At 42.1% G+C, this 14,148-nt stretch overlaps 1 long non-coding RNA gene across 1 annotated transcript in view; it reads right to left on the bottom strand.

Annotated features, from left to right (window-relative positions):
- Positions 1-199: 199 nt before the first annotated feature.
- Positions 200-14,148, bottom strand: part of LOC121718694 — a 28,782-nt gene continuing 14,833 nt past the window's right edge. Inside the window, exons 2-3 of the long non-coding RNA XR_006033991.1 lie at positions 1,073-1,197; positions 200-388 (exon numbers count right to left, since the gene is read on the bottom strand). This is a non-coding gene — a long non-coding RNA (uncharacterized LOC121718694). The remainder of the gene's footprint in view (positions 389-1,072; positions 1,198-14,148) is intronic.

The raw sequence follows: 14,148 nt of genomic DNA, 5'->3' as shown, positions 1-14,148 counted from the left end.
TTACATTATATTAGGAATTACAGAACATCACAGAAGTTATACACTACCATAGAAATCGTATAGTATTACTAGTTATTTTTTGTAAGGGGATTCTTGATTCGTGTGACCATATTGGTGGTTATGGCATTCAATGGGCTACTCATAACCCATCTTTTAATATAGCGGGTCAGTGCATGCCTCAATTAAACAGATCCAATATCTATCAAAATCATTTTTTATTCGTTTACACACGTATAAGACAGATAACATACATATAGAGACCAAAGAATAGATTTCAACTCTACAAAGTCTTGTGTTCTTCATATCAGTGTTGCAGCACTCTTTGCAGACGTTGGCAGGTTTCTCCACTTCCTAAAGATACCATCATTTCAGCAACACTTGGTCCTTGCTGCAAGAGGAAAAGAATGAGCACATTCAAGTTAATCATTTAAGTAAAGCAACATATAGACCGTACACCCACTGGCCACTTTGGTAGGTACACATTGCTAGTATTGGGTTGGACCTCTTTTCTACGGTGGCGACATGCAATTTATGTTATGACAACACATGCAAATCAACAAAACACGTACAAATAGACAAAACAGAAACAACTTAAGAAAACATCTTCATCTTCATTTGACAACACATGCTCATCATTTACAAAATGCGCTGCAAGTTCAAACTTGTGTTGTTCACGTGGGATTCCCCCTAACTATAGCACTAGGAGTTTACAGAAGAATTCCGGCAACGCACAACAGCATTTTTGCTGTTCACATGGCATAAACATATCAGTTTTGGTAACTTAAAATGCCATGTTCGTGTGGAAGCAAGGCCAAAACAATAAAAACAACTTTACTGTTTTCACTAAAACTGTCTTCGTGTGAAGTGGACATGGCCTAAGTTTAACCAAACCTAAGCCCTAAACCTAAACTCAACCATAAATTGTGGTTAATATAGTTTCAACAGAAAGTTTGTTAACAATTTAAGCATGTGTACTGTAGATCATCTATAGTTTACAATCCAAATAAAGTGATCCAATCTATGACTAAACTACACCAAAACTCCATGGTAGTTATTTATTTTGTAAACTCACTCGATCACCAGCATAGCGATGGTCGCAGCCTCGGACGTCAGCTCTTCCAGCTGCTGCCGGGCAACCGTTGGCCTGATCCACAGATAGGCGTAGGTCACCAGCTCATGCACAGAGGAGATGTGACCCTGGGGGGAAAGGTCAAAAGGTCAAGGTTATTCGTCAAAAAAGCAGACATGAGTATGACGGCAACAACGACCCGGGACCATAATTCCATGCCAGTTTGGGGTATTTCTGCATTAGGCCCACAATCTACTCCAAACAACGTTTTGGAATTGACTACTGGGCTTTGGGCTTTAGAAAGTTAGGGAAATTATTATTCCATCTCCCTAACGTAACCAAACAGAAATGTGTTTGTTGTGTGCACCCACACTTACTGACTTTGTATAGCATTCAAAGGAAGTATCTTAATTTAAGAAAAGGTTACACACACACACATAAATTCAAAAGAGGCTTAAAGTACATCCAGTAAACTGAATTGTCAAACATACTGTAGCAGCGTCTCAATTCATATACACAGAGAGCCACAACACTGCATGTGTCAGTTTAACTCCAGATAGCGTTCACAGTTTATCTGACGGAGCCCCTTAGTCATCAGAACTAGGCCAGCTCGACACATACAGCATTCGGAGAATCAACTTCTTGCAGGTTTGCATGTTGAGTTGAGTTCACGAGATGAAGACATTATGAGTCAGAACAGCTTGCACATGAGGTACAACAGCTATTCGAGGAGAAAATGGCTGAGGTGCAATGCAAGTGTTTTGAAAAACATACAGAGCAAAGAGCGAAGTGTGAAAAACAATGCAAAACATATTCAGTGCGAGAGACGGTGGAGGATTGACCTTGTCATATTGATGGCATTTTGGCATGACACAGATTCTCCACTGTATACTTGAGATGAGTGAGACGAGGGCGAGTGAGTGGTTTCATTATAACTTCAGCACGGCCTCTCTCTCTCATCAGCCTCTCAGTCTCATCATTCCATTGTAATGTCATATAATGTCATGTGGAATAACATGTCATATAATGTCATGTAATGTATGGTATTTCTATTGTTTTTTTAATACTATTACTACTACTACTACATTATTACTACTACTGAGATATATACCAGTAGATATAGATAGATAGACAGACAGACAGACAGACAGACAGGCAGGCAGGCAGGCAGGCTGCCGGACAGACAGACAGACAGATAGATACGATCACTGATGGCAAGCTGCATTTTACCCATTTGTGGTTAATGATCACACACACACAGCACACAGTGTGATGGACACTCGCCCCACCCATATTCTCCCTCCCAGTCAGGGAACGAGCGGGCCACCCTTCCCTTCGGTCACATCAAGTCTGATTTCCTAACCGCTAGGCCACAGCTGCCCCATTCTGTTACCATAGTGATAGACAAGTGACACAATAGATTGTGAGAGGCAGAAACAAAATGTGTTGGAGAGATGGAAGGTGGGCAGTAGAACTGAGAAACGACATTGGACTAGACTCAAACGTGTCACTTTCACTGCCCCTGTGCCACAACTAGACTAGCTGTGCCATACATGCAGCATAATGACTGAGTATGCACAGGATGATATAGCGTTTCATAGGATACTTACGTCTTATGAACAGGCCATTTCATATGGTTACACATACTTCAGAATGGACCCTTAGGCATGACTCACCATAACAAATACTTTGTATTCTCTCCTGCTATTTATTAAAAATATTTTCTTCACACTCCCACAGAAAAAGCTGAACACCAAATGAAATTTCACTACGCTTTACGTTAGTATTGCCATCTTGCCACAGTCAGCTAGCTTACTCATAACAGGTCTTTCTTCCTCCAGCATCGAACTGCAAAAAAGGATCCAGGTAGCAGAATCACCACATGGGCTGTGTCCCGGTAGAACACTCAGGTTAAAGTGTGGTGAGACTGGGTGTTTCAGGGACATTTGGCTTTTAGAAAACATTTGGAAAGGTTACATGAGTATAGCGTTAATAATGTTCATGTTTTGGAAAATAACTGTAGTGAACACAGAAGTAATGATTTGGCGGTAGATTTTGATACAGTGGTTCCTGTTATGCATTCTGCTGTACATGAGATACAGGTTAAGGAAACTATTCAGTTTTTTGAGTGATAAGCAAAGTGTTGAGGAAATTAATCATACTTTAAGTCATCTTGAAAATCTCTTCTAGGCCCCATCCATTGGATCTTGCCTTAGGTATGAGCGACACCAGGCGCGTAAAATTAATTTTAAATGAATGGTCTATTTTTTTCGAACGTACGCGCCACTATCACGTCTGGTGTAGCTACCTCCATTGATTATAGTGGCAGCTAATTGTTGCAGCAGACGCTATGCGAACGTAACGCTTTAGTTAGGCGCCTGGTGTAGCTTCACTGTTAGAATGTGTGGACTTAAACATGTCGGTGATGCTAGAATGTTTCAGTACAGACTGTAGAGTGAGTAAAATTGGTATGTAAGCTAATGTATCACTAACAACAACTTGATATTATGTTCTAGTGGCTTTGTTCCATTTGATGCCAAATGTGTTGTACATGCATTTACAAAAGGAAAAAAAAAATTGAAACTTTTTATATTGTATATTGATACATTAACTTAATATTTTGTAATAAATATTTTTTCAATAATTTGTCTGTATGTCCTTCAGATTTTGTAGAACTTCATAAAGACAAGCAAAATGGTGACTAGCAAGAGTAGCTGGGAATAAACTCTGAATAGAGATAAACTAAGATTACCCCATTAAGAGTTAAGATGACTCTGGAAAGAGTTGTTGGCTTATAGAGTAAATTTTTCTTTACTCCCTGTGGAGTTTATCTTGGTGATTTTCCAACTCTCTATAGAGTAAATTTAACTCTGAAAAATGTGCTCTAGGAGAAGAGTCAAATTTACTCTCTGTGGGGTGGGACCAATGGGTCTCTATGACAGAGTCAGAATCGACTCTATTAGAGTCGAAAACAACTCTGTCAGTTTTACTGTGTATCATCTTTTTAACCATCATCCAAATTTTATTTAGTGTAGTTTCTTTTCCAATTGTTGAGCAAAATTGTCTCCAAGATTCTTTTTTTGCTTCTTTGATAACTTTCCTAGCCAAAGCCTTTTTTCTTTGATAGTCCATAAGATTATCCATTGTAAGTGTTGTGCGCAATATTTTAAAAGCTCTATTTCTGTTCTTAATAGCTCCTGAACACTCCTCATTCCAATACTCTGGCTTGCTGCTACAACAATACACATACTTAAGTTATGATTAATTTCATCAATACTCTGATCTGTTTCATCATGTATTTCATTTAATTCATCTAACATTCATTAAATTTCTCCCAGTTTGCTTTCTTAAAACACCATCTATGATGAGTATACATTTCATCAATCTAAATCAATATCTATTTTACATAGTATTGGAAAATTATCACTTCCCATACTTGTGCTATGATCAACTTGTCTCTGTGTCTATGTAATGAAGTTTGTTATCTTTGTAAAAAACACTAAATGTATATTTTCGTTTTTTTCTTTTCAGATGAGGCTATCGATCAAGCAAGTTTTCAACTTTTAGACGAGGCAACGATTGCAGCCCTTGTACCGAGGGTCGGCTTCAGTTGTTGTGTTGTGAAAATGGCTGAGGCAGGAGATTTTCCTACATAAGGTCCTACAGGAGACATCTCCTTAGACACAGTGGCAGTGACCAGACTGACCAATGCCCTAACGAAAATGATGATGCTGTCCAAATGAGGTATGTCAGCCATCATGAGGCTGAAACTGTAACACAGGATGCAGCAGAAGGGGGTGGAGACGCCAGTATAGTAAGGGGGTTGCAAGATAGAGTAGCCATGTTTCTGGCAAACCTCAAATGGTCTGCTAACACACTGCCATCAGTGAACAACGTCGTACACCACACCTCAGAGTTAATTGACGACATTGTTAAAACATTACAAGCCAAAACCATGGCCCTTTTTGCCAAGTTTGGCCATGGGCAGGACCCTGAAATTGAAGCTCTCAATCAGGACTTTGTCATGTCCCGTCAGCCCTTTAAAGTGGAAATGAAGCAATGCGAACTGTGGCCATTTTTTGGTTGCTTCTTCGTTTTTGGAAATACATGGATTTTCATTAAACCTGAAATTCAAGTAGTTTCACTGAAAAATGACATGTCAATAACGACTTTCGCCACTAGGGCGCGGCCATGTTTTAAAAATGAAGGCGCTGCGTCATCAGAATGGTTAGCGTTTGTTTGTGGATCTTTTAGCCATTAGCTTGCCATTAGCTTCCTGCTAGCTTGGTCGCTAACTGTCAAATAAACAAATGGCAGATCATGGAAAAAGAACAGGGGGGTCATTTTGTATTGCCCCTGGCTGTTCAAACGAGTATTATCGTGTAAAAGAGAGCGGCAAATTAGTTAATTTCCATGTAATACCAGTCAACAAGCCTAAACTGCTCCGGAGATGGTTGGCTGCATTGAAACGCCTCAGCCCCCCAATGGGACCTGGGCAGAGAGTAAAGTAAAGTCTGATTACATCGAAGAGGGAACTTTTGCAGAAGATGGGAGATTTGTTCGCCGTCCCACCAATCGCCTGAAGCCAGATGCGGTGCCAACAATTTTTAATTTCAGTGGCTATAGTGCTGGAGACACGGACAAACCTGTCAAATCGGACCCCTCAGGCGCTACTCTTATGCGCAGAGACAGAGCTCAGAAACACGCTTGCCAGGCAGAGGAACGGTATACTTAGCTTCTACTAATATATGAGAAATTGTCCATTTGTGATTATCCTGCCAAGTGGGTATGCAACAATGTCAACATTTCGAGATTATGCTACGTGTCACGAGTATCCAAATCCTTGTTCGGTTTTTCTATCACCGTAAAAGTTGTGCTACAAGTAGCAGCTATTGCTGTAGAAGTCATGCTAATGTCAATGTCACCAGAGACACCATGACGAGATAGATAGATAGATACTATACTATTGATCCCAAGGGGAAAACAAAGAAACGTCTGTTACCGAAGTGTATTGCAATCTCCATAATACTCGTTTTTGCGTTTGCTTTATTCTGCTGAGTGTAGTCCACATGTTGCAAAACAGAAAAATGAGTAAGCTTACACTCACTGTTTGAAGATAGTTCTGTTTGCAGACTAGCTCGCTCCATGTTCTTGATCATTTCTAATCCATCGCCAAAATAATCCATTGGTTACGGAAATAATCCATTTGCAAACACCGTCGGTTGCAGTAGTTTCGCCTATTCATGTGCACACCCAAATGGCACGACAATTACTTGTATCATGAAATGAACGAACGGTAAGGCAGCGTGGTAGCCCAGCTGCTGTTGCACCAGTGTACTTTTCATAGCTGTAAACAACATCCGGTGGGTGGGCAGAACCGGGAGACGTCAGTCATTTTCCTGGCGTAGGCCTAGTAGTCTATCAAGTTTGGAGTCTGTACCAGAGAGTGAAAATCAAAATGTTTCTCTGCTACTCTGCTATAATTTAATAAATTGAAACAAAATTGTTTTTGTGAAATTCAGACAAATGGACTTTTGTTAGGATAGCTCATACCATACACAAATTCACATGCCTACAGAATATTTTAATTATTCTATGATTCTTCTGTCACAGCCACAATGCTGGAAATGCCCTGTAGTAAATTTGTTAATTTATCTAGTAGGATTTGCCCAGTACCCACCTGCTACTTACCTGCGGTGTCCCATGGTACGCAGCCTTATATCTTTCCTATGTGGGCCAAATGTCTATATTGTGTGTGTGTGTATGTATGTGTATGTGTATGTTTGTGTGTATGTATGTATGTATGTATGTATGTATGTATGTATGTATGTATGTTCTTTCAAGTCTAAATTCTGGTTTTGTGTCACTTTAAAGATCATAGAAGCATGCAGGGAATTGATGGAGGGTCAGTTGACAGGAAGGGAGGAAGCATGTCAGGAACCAGAAGAAAGTCAGGGCAGCAGCAGAAAAGTGGATGCGAGTACCCAGACTGATCTTGTTGAATGCGGAAGTGAGGGTAGACACATCGTCCTTGTGAGCAAAGGCACAATGACTGATGACATGTACAACATGCAGGGTGTGGTTAATGACCACTCTTACTGCACACTGTTTGATGACACAAGTCTGGAGAACATCTCAATGCCAAGGGCTTCATCACCACAGCAGAGTGAGGTATCATTCCTGTCTCTGAGGAGTGAGGAGTCAGTCCATGAAGAGAGTGGTGAGGAGGACATGAGTTTGGATGACGAGTTTCGGCTGAGTGAAGAAGACACAGACACGAGTTTTGACGATGAAGAGGATGAGGAGCCTAACCTCTCAGATGACCGAAAGAGTGTTGTTTCTACCAAACAACTTTTGAAACTGTTCAATTTGTGTCACTGGGAGAATTGTGGGAAGTGTTTGATGGAACCACCGGTAGTTTCAAAAAGTGGAATGGAATGACGGTAAATACAGAGTGCATTGATGGCATTGATTCCCAGCCTCTGGTAAGAGGCGTGATGGAGTGCAATGTGTCAATACCAATGGCAGTGTTTGTTACGGGGAATGAATGTAGTCCATTCATAGAAGTCTGTGAGGCAATCGGCTTGGAGAGCCTGTCAAAGAGGCAGTGGTTCAACATCCAAAAGGCCTATGTCATAGAGGAACCCTCTTCCTTGAGATTTTCCCTGACTTGCACTTGAGACCAAAGCATCACTTCAGGCTTCACTACTAGGGCTGTCACTTTTATGAAAAAATCCTGTTCGATTTTGCAGACATAAGTGTTCATGGAATCGATTGTAAAATCGATTTTCCATGTTTAAAGATGTCTCCATTTTCAACGCCAAATATAGGCCAATCCACGGACAACTAACAGGCATTAGGATGAACGTAAGGGCGCTTGAGACGCACAAGTCAGCAATATTTCTGACGATTTATTTGCGTGAAGTTTCGTGCACAATGACAAACAGGAGTGCAACATTCTCATGCAACATTAAACAACAAATTTTGCTTACGTAGGCGATTGTAGCCCATGAAAAGAGGTTGAAAATAAAATTTAAAATTCACTGAAGGACTAGCTTACATTGAACATGAATTTCGTGTATGCCAACAAACTTGCAGGGTCGCTACATTCTCTAAATCAGGACTAGAAACAATTTTCCATTCAATTCAAAGGTGCTTTATGACAAAAAGGGCATTTGCATTGCCAAAACAGTCATACAAAACAGCGTATAGACATTTATGTGTAACATGCATAGGCCTAGATCTAAACTTACGTAAAATATAGGATAGAGGGGGAAATAACATCGGTCGCCGTGTAAAACAGGCTGCATTTATATGATTTAGGCTATTCAAAAATCTCCAAAATTACTTAAAGTAATGATCCAAGTCGGAATGGCACCAGGCTAGATTCAATCCATTACAACTGGTCAAAAATTAAACTTTAAATGGACTTACTTGAGAACAGGCCATGTGTTTTTTTTTTAATTGAACGTAACTGACACTTAGACAGGCGTATAATGGAACGTGCAAATAAGGCTAGGCCTATTACAAATTATTGGACAGGAAAACAAGTCGATCAACATTTTCGGGGTCCAGAGCAGAGTGTGTTTTATTCACTATATGTCCAGCTGTTGAGAAGACGCGCTCCGACCGCACTGATGTCCCAGGGACACTCAGGTACTTCATTGCCAGCTGCGCAAGGTTGGGGTATTTCGTACTTCCAGTCTTCCACCACAAAAGCGGGTCGCTGTCAGCTGGCAATGGTGGCTCTTTTTCATAAGCCATCATCTCCTGTAAGAGGTCGCTTTCGACGTCATTCACTTTTTTGTAGCTCCTTGTGTAAATGTCTCCAAGCAGATCCCCCATTGCTGTTAAGGCCGTCTTTTCCCTGCTTGTTTCCGAGCTGCATGGCTCCACGGGTTCATCATTGTCGCCAGACTGCAGTGCCAGTTCATCTCTAATGTTTGCGTGCACTTGTTGCTTCTGTTTCTCCGATAAATTAATTAAAAGATGAAATCGAGCATCCAAGTAAGCAGCTTTATTCAAAAGCATAAATGTAGCTTCATTTTTGGGGTCATAGCATTTGCTCAAGTCTGCCTTGATTTTAGTGGCCATTTCCCTCAAGCAAGACCTCCCGTCTGACTCTGACCTGATTTTTTCAACTTGAGACAAAAGTACATGTTGCAAAGGCAGTACAGCTCAGGATGTGGGGTAGTTTCATGTGGACAACGCTTGGGTGGCGACTTTGAAAGGTTTAAGCGTCTCTCGCACCTGTTCAACCAGACGCCTATCAGTTGTGGTCAGTTCTAGATTAGACAATTTTTTGTCAAATATCACGGCTGCCACTGCTGCTTGTTGCTCAGATGCCCTACAAATCATATCGTAGGTAGAGTTCCATCGTGTCACACAGTCATTAATGAGCTTCTCTGGCTTTAGGCCTAGCATACGCTGCTTATCTTCCAAGAGGCTGCTGTCTGTAGTGGATCTGTGAAAATGAGAAGCCGTTTTTCTTAGCCTAGCAAGAGTTGTGTCTATGGCTCTGACATCTAACCCCTTGCGTACAGCCAGGTTGATTGTGTGGGCCAGACATGGTATGTTAACAGCACCCAGGTGCTGCTCCACTGCATTAACATAATTAAGTGCATTATCGGTAGTTACTGCATCAACTGAATCAGGCTGTATTGCGAAATCCCTCAATATGCCTGCGATACACTGCAACATTCTCTGCTGTGTGGCTACCTCTCAGCTGCTTTGTTTGCAGTACAAAATCGTGGCGTTCCCAAGTCTCTGAAATGACGTGTGCTGTCACTGTGATATACAGTATGCCACTGTAGCGAGGGAGCTCCATCCATCGGTAGTCAGAGCAACGTTTTTGCCACTCAAAATCTGATGCATATTTTCACGACTAGTGTCATAGATTTTCACAATCTTCTTAGTTACTGTGGTTCGGCTAGGTATAATGTATCTCAGCTCAAGTTAATGAACAAAATTAATGAAACCTTCACCCTCCACTATGCTAATTGGCCTCATGTCTCGACAAATGAACTTTGCGAGCTTCGAGTTTATAGCTTCTTTCCGTGCAGCAGGTGCAGACGGGGGGAAAAGTGTGTCAGTCTTGGCTGTTTAGCAGGTGGCTCTATCGGGTCTAGGTCTTTGTATTCATCTGGATGATGAAGCTGAATATGCCCCCTCATATTTGTAGTCAGGGCTCTCAAGTTTTGAAGTTTGCAAGGAGTGAGACTTTGTTTCTCAGGGGGGAGGGGGCGTGGCATTGGCACAGTGGCACGCCCCCTCCCCCCTGATCGAAGTACATGAAAGTCCTACGTCTGCTTGAACTACTCGTGGCACCACGCCACCTCCCCCCGATCAACAGACCCACCCTCCACATGTCCCATCGACCCAGCTTCATGAGAGAGCACAAATTCCATTATTTCAAACACACTGTTTTATTTATTCTAGAACCCTATAGTAAATAATAATAAATAATAATAACATAAATTATAATAATAATTTCACACAAATGGGCCCTTTGAAAAGCAATGGCTCATTCTGCTCTAAACAAACAGAAAACAACCAAATGAGAAAAAGCACATTTAGCCCCAAAATGGTCTCTTGAACAGTGGTGGTTCTGTCCATGTGTGTGTGTGTGTGTGTGTGTTTATGAGTGATGTTGTGTGTTGTAAGTGTTTGTGGCAGATTTTGATGCCTTGATGACTGATACTGGGGGCTCCCATTTAAAGCACCGTGGTTCAATGTCAGCCATTTTCACAGTCATGAGGCCATCCTTAAAAATATTCTTGTTTGCAGTAATAGCCAAAAAAAAAAAAAAAAAAATGGGTCGGTAGGTAGGTCAATATTTTTTTTTTTTTCAAGATTCAAAGTAAAAAAAAAAAGTACAATTTTGGTCATGGTGATTACGTAGGTATGAATGAACAAATGTGCATATTGTGACGTAACTGACTGGGTCCTCAACCCGTGCCTTCAGGCGCATCACTGCAAACCTCAATCTGATGCAGGTTATGTAGACCAGCCTTTCTCAAACTTCTTTGACCTGAGGCCCAGTCATGGCAGACTTTGGGGTCATAGGGCTCATCTACACATACCCAACCTAACTCCCTCCAAATCAAATTGTCATTATCATTATCACAATCATTATTATGCCTATATTGTTATACATGCACTTTCACTTAAATGTTTTGTGACATGCACATCAGAGGACTGCTTTACTAATGTAAGATTAAGACTAAGATATAATTAGTTTCATTGCTTTTGCATGGTTGCATGATGCTTGCATAAGAAAATAAATACTTCTCAAAACAGCAACAATTATATGGGTGCTATTGTTTTGGGATGTTTCCCTCATGCAACCATCATACATTGGTAGGAAATGGAGAAAAGAAATACATGTTTTTTAATGAAGTTTAATTTGAATGCCTGAATGTAAGGATTCAGGAAACACAATAACAGCGAGTAGATAGGCGTAAATCACTGATCTGTTTGTTGATCTTTAAAGCAACACCAAAGAGTTTTTTGTACCTTAAAATATCGTTTCCAAAATCGTTTCAGTGGTTCATCAACTCGTAACAGGGTGAACGGCACCTCTGCATTCTCTTCGCGACCCTCTGTCGGCTATAACCGCACTATGTAAGTTTGCCAGATCGGGTAGCGGATCTGTAGTTCGATGGAATGAGACATAGGAAACTACAAATTTGACTTGCATCTGATGTCGCAATACATCGTACTTTCATAAATCGTGCAACATATTCTACCTTGTCTATGGACATCGTTATTTACAAAGCCGGTGCTGGATAAACAAATAGCATGCGTGCGACAGAGGGAAAGTTCTTTGGTGTTGCTTTAACAGATAGAAAGAAGGCTATAATAGCTTTTGGCCACGTTATATTCAAATTTGACTATACAATACTCAGTACTATACAGTGTATTATATTACATTACATTTACATTTGGCTGACGCTTTTTAGCCAAAGCGACTAACAACATAGTAAACAGTTTAAGTTTTAGAGCAGTTCTCAACAATTTTAGGGCAATTTAAAAACATTAGAGTACAGTAAGAATAAGTGCATCAGTGAGTGCTGTTTTTAACAGTTACTTGTCAGTTTGAGACGGCTGGTGAGTGCTAGGATCAGTAAGTGTTGCTATTCTCTAAAGAGCTGGGTCTTCAGGAGTTTTCTGAAAATGGAGAAGGATGTCTCTGCCCTTGTAGGAACTGGCAGTGTGTTCCACCAACGAGGAACAACAGATGAGAAAAGTTTGGATTGGCTTGAGCGTACCGGTGGTAGAGCTAGATGTCGTTCGTCTGAGGAGCGCAGCGGTCTGGAGGTAGCGTATGTCTGTATGAGGGCATTCAAGTAGGTGGGAGCAGAACCGGAGACTACTTTGTAGGCAAGCGTTAGAGCCTTGAATTTGATGCGGGCCGCCATAGGTAGCCAGTGTAGCTGGATGAGCAGCGGGGTAGCATGTGCCCTTTTGGGTTGGTTGTAGACCAGGCGCGCCGCCGCGTTCTGGATCATCTGAAGTGGTTTCACTGCGCAGGCTGGGAGACCTGTCAGGAGGGCATTGCAGTAGTCGAGTCGTGAGATGACTATTGCCTGAACCAGAAGTTGGGTAGCATCTTGAGTCAAGTAAGTCCTGATTTTTCGTATGTTGTAGAGTGCGAAACGGCATGACCGGGTGACTGAGGCAACATGATCTGAGAAGTTTAGTTGGTTGTCGAGAACAACTCCTAGATTTTTTGCAGTCCTGGTAGGTGAAACAGACAGGGAGTCAAATTTGATGTTGATGTCGTGATGTATGATAGGTTTAGCTGGGAGGACCAGTAGTTCAGTCTTTGAGAGGTTCAGCTGGAGGTGGTGTGCCTTCATCCATGTAGCTATGTCTGAGAGGCAATCCGAGATCCGTGCTGAAACCAAGGGGTCATCAGGTGGAAAGGACAGATAGAGCTGTGTGTCGTCTGCATAGCAGTGGTATGAGAAGCCATGCGAACGGATAATCTGTCCCAAGGAGGTGGTGTAGATAGCAAAGAGAAGGGGGCCCAGCACTGAGCCCTGGGGGACCCCTGTGGTGAGATGGTGAGGTGTAGATAGCTGACCAAGCCATGATACGTTAAACGAGCGTCCTGTGAGGTAGGATTCAAACCAGGAGAGAGCAGAACCGGAGATTCCCATGTTAGCGAGTATAGAGAGAAGGATGCGGTGATTAACCGTGTCAAAGGCAGCCGATAAGTCAAGCAGAATGAGTACTGATGACCGAGCGGTCGCCCTGGCTTCTTTTAAGGCTTCTGTTACAGACAGCAGAGCCGTTTCGGTAGAGTGGCTGCTTTTGAACCCAGACTGATTTGGATCCAGAAGGTTGTTCTGTGAAAGGAAGTCAGAGACAGAGAGTTTGGAGACTGCTCGTTCAATGCCTTTGGATAGGAAAGGCAGGAGTGAGACAGGGCGGTAGTTCTCGACTTGAGCAGGGTTGAGAGAAGCTTTCTTAAGTAACAGTGTCACCCGGGCCATTTTGAACGCTGTTGGAAATGTGCCGGAGGTTAGCGAGGCATTGATCACATGTGTGATAGCTGGAGCGATGGTCGGGCTGATGGACTGAAGTAGGCTCGTAGGTATAGGGTCCAGCGAGCATGTGGTAGGACGGCTGCATGTCAGGAGTCTTAGATACTTCATTCTCGGAGAGAGGCGTGAATGCTGAAAAAGATGTTCCAGCCGTTCCTAGAGGTTGTAGGAGTGCGGTATCTGAGTCAGATGCGTTGAGTGGGCATGTAGAGAATTGACTGCTGATTGCCGCCACTTTGTTTGTAAAAAATGAGGCGAGGGTATCTGCAGTTAGGCTGGATGGAGGAGGAGGCAGCTGAGGGTTGAGTAGCGATTTGAAGGTTGAGAAAAGTTTTCGAGTGTCTGTAGCGCTGTTGATTTTGTCATTGTAGAAAGCCGTCTTAGCAGCAGTGATGCTGGCTGAGAAGGAGGTCAGGAGTGTCTGGTAGTTTTTGAGGTCATCAGTTAGTTTGGATTTGTGCCATTTCCTCTCCGCGGCTCTGAGTTTGGTGCGCTGCGATCGGAGGGTATCATTTAGCCATGGATGAG

The sequence above is a fragment of the Alosa sapidissima genome, chromosome 9, assembly GCF_018492685.1.
Source record: "Alosa sapidissima isolate fAloSap1 chromosome 9, fAloSap1.pri, whole genome shotgun sequence".
Taxonomy (NCBI): domain Eukaryota; kingdom Metazoa; phylum Chordata; class Actinopteri; order Clupeiformes; family Clupeidae; genus Alosa; species Alosa sapidissima.
Note: the sequence above shows the minus strand (reverse complement) of the source record. Positions and strands in the feature narration are given on the sequence as shown.